Here is a 3,648-nt window from a genome sequence, read left to right as displayed (position 1 = left end):
GTGAGCGAGTGGTGAATTAAAACGCACGAGAAACTTCGGTTAACTAAATGTAGGTTTTATTATTTATATAATATTCACAGGTAAACCGGCACACACGGAAATGGTTCGGGTTGAAAGTGATTAACAAATCGTAAAAAAATGCAAGAGAACGGGTGTTCGGGTGAAAGGCTCGATTCTTAGTCATGGCGGTGCCCATTGGAAAAAATCAAGTCACTCCTCCTGGTGTGACCGTAGACGCCGAGGATCAAAAAACCCTCCTCACTCCTCACCGCTCACTGCTCTTCGCCGCTCACTGCTGTTCACCCGGTGGCGTGAACACAAATATAGTTTAGAATACAATATTCGGCTGCCAGAGCAGCCGAATATTCCTCGACTTTTGAGTTTAGATTAAAATATTTGGCTACCAGGGCAGTCAAACAGCGCGCCAAATAAAAAATAGCGTTTGACAACACTGAAATCTAGCTTTACCCGATTTTTCCACTTTTCAACACTGAAATCTCGAGTAGTAATAGTAAACATTTACCCTATCAGCTATAGTCCCGCTAAAAACATACATTTTCTTTTGTTAATTACACAAAAACTACGAAATAAAAAAATATCGAAATAAACCACCTAAGGTTGCGCCCGTGGAATTTTTCTCTTTCATTTGAAACAAAATGTATGTAGTTTAAGAGCGTTTGGGCCCGAGTAGCTTAAGTATATATTTACCAGAATTATTTACATACAAACATCTGACTCTACAAGGGTATTATAAAAGTGTTACCATGTCGAAAATTTTCGACCAAATCTATAAACCTAGGAAAACTTTTATAGTTTTAATTTTTAATATTTTTCATTTTAAGCCCTACAGCAGTTACAAGATATTGATGATCTTATGCTGTGAGTCCTCGTTAAAATAATTTCCTTCAACTTAAATTTTTTTTTTTTTGTGGTGAATATGGGAAAGTCTTATGTAGAGAAAGAGATTGAAGATAGTGTTGGGCATCATGACATCTTGGGCTTTTCTTTTTCCGGCAAATTCTAAATTCTTAAAGTTTTTTGCGATTGCTTGAAAGCAATTCGATTTAAAAATAATCAAGGTTTATTTCAACAATAATTCATTCCATTGATAATTCGATAAAAGTGCAATATTATCCACACTGGTCCAGGTGGCTAAAATTTTGGCAAAAGCACCAGTAATTGGAATTCGTAGAAAAATGTAAAATTTATTCTAATCGCATACTTTTAGCCTTTTCTTTAATTGTTCAACAAGTCATTTTATATTACCATTATAATTCCGATGGACTAAATGGATGATCCAAAATTGATTTATTTTAACTTAAACTTTATACTATGGTCTAAAGTCTTAAATTTCGGTAGAAATTGAAAAAATTCCATCCAAAACTCGAGCATTTTGGCATGTTTTTATTCTATTTTTCTAGAATAAAGTGGATTTTCACAAAATTGTGCAAAAAAAAGTGAAACCTTCGCATAATATACTTATTGACAAATAAGACTAAGAAAGTCCCTAGATTTAAAGTCTGCCTTAACCAATAGCTAATGTTAAAGGCCTGGGTAAATTTCAAGGGACATGAAAAAAAAATTTTTAATTTGATTTCTAGATGCCCCTGACAATAGTCTATTAGAAAAATATATTGTTTTTTGGCGAAGTCTTTTAAACATCTGGACCGGTGTGCGTTGGATAATCTCGGCGAGATTTAAGAATAATTTTAACAAAAAAAACCGCCAAAAGTATACGATGCAGATTGAAAGTTTAAATTTGGCGGCACCGAGCATCAAATAAAATCGTAAGTAGAACTTGACCTTCACTCTTATTTCTTATTTATGGGTAGGTTTTCTGTAAGCGTCGCTTTAAAATGAGTAAACCTCGAACGCGTTTTGAAGCGAAATTCTCATTGGCCGAGTGAGTTGAGCTTAATTTTTACGGCGAATGTGCAAAAAATTACGGCGAAGAGGCAAATTTGGAAGGCTCGGGCGAATTCGTGCGGCGAAGTGTTGTTTTTCTTTTTGTAATCGAAGCGAATATACTCTCTTTACAGCAAATAGTCTCTCTAAAGAGAGTAAATAGTGCGAACATGTTGCAGTTGGCATCATCGGTTGGAGTTGGCATTAGAGCTGGAGAAACATCAATATTTGCGACCATCGGTATTTTCAACAACACATCGACATCGATGAAATATCGATGTTTGCGCGGTACTTTTAAAATTATTCATGTATTTCGCAAAATTTTCAAAATCATTCATTAATATCAATGTTTTTAAATTCTTCGTTCATATGCAACGCTGGAATAAAGCGAAATAGCATAAATAGTTAAAGCAATATTCAATAAAAACAAAGCGACTAAGCTAAATTGTGTTTATATATTTATTATATACTTTGATTTAGTATAAAATAACCATTTATTTTTATAACTAATTGAAATTAATGGTAATACATTCTTTGAAAGCTTTTCTCAGGACGACGCAGGCACGCATAGAAATTTTTTGGCCAATTTTTTTAAGACTTTTGTGTCCGATGAACAAGCCTAAAGAAATTTTGTAAATAAGATAATAATAACTGTCAAACTGTCGAAATTTACTTTCGTTCCTTACAATATTCTAGCCGATTGCATTCCTCTGATGCAATTGCATTCTCCAAGTGCTGTCGCAAAACAATTATGGCTCTTCTTTTAGATGTCGAGACCTTGGATTGCATTTTTTCCTTCATATAAGATTTCAATAGACATTTAAGGCTGACAAAAAGCCACCTTCTTTTAATCAAGGATCGATAATGGTGGCAATTCTAGTTATCGGACGTGTCTCATTTTGAAAAAGGCGCGTAGGCAGGCGTTCCTTAACGTTCCTTCCTTAAAACAAAAAATTAAAACTTACTTGCTTTTCCCTCGAACACTTATAAGAGAAAGAAAAAACATCGATAGTGCTGGCCAAGCATCCATGTTTTATAAAAATACTACACCATCGATGTTTTTTCCAGCTCTAGTTGCCATCAATTGTTCGATGTTTGAAGTTTTTGCTGCATTTTTTACTCTTTTGTTGAATTCTGCTGCTCTTTTGTTCGAGTTCGACTCCTTTGTTTGACTCTTTTGATCAAGTTCGACTCCTTTGCTCGATGTGGTTCGATGTGATTTTGTCTTTCATTTAGAGCTGGGAATCCATCGATAGTCTCCCCCCTCGATGGTTTTTTAAGCGATGGAAAAAAAATCGATAGTATCGATAGTTTGGTCTTTTTTCATCGATGGATAAAACCATCTATATTATCGATGGTTCCATCGGAAATTTAAAATGGTTATTCGAATTATTATTCAAATAAAATACAAAATTGTTATTTATGTTTTTAAATTTATTTAATTAACATTTGAAACAAAAAAGAAAAAACTTCAAACAAAAACTTCATATTCAAACAAAAACAAAATTCATTAAGATCTTCAGTCTCAACTGGATAACTTAAAACTATATAAGTCTTTTACAGATACTTATTGTGCTAAAAAGCAAAAACACTTAATGGTACGTACGCACAAATCAAGTTCGATAGATCGCCATCGAAAAATTTCCATCGATCTATCGCACTTTTTAATTTCCATCGATACTATCGATGGAGCCATCGATGGATTTCCCAGCTCTATTAAAATTATTGTTGTTTTTGATTTCA

Source organism: Drosophila tropicalis, unplaced genomic scaffold (genome assembly GCF_018151085.1).
Source record: "Drosophila tropicalis isolate 14030-0801.00 unplaced genomic scaffold, ASM1815108v1 contig_39, whole genome shotgun sequence".
NCBI lineage: Eukaryota > Metazoa > Arthropoda > Insecta > Diptera > Drosophilidae > Drosophila > Drosophila tropicalis.
This window is presented reverse-complemented; position numbering follows the sequence as displayed.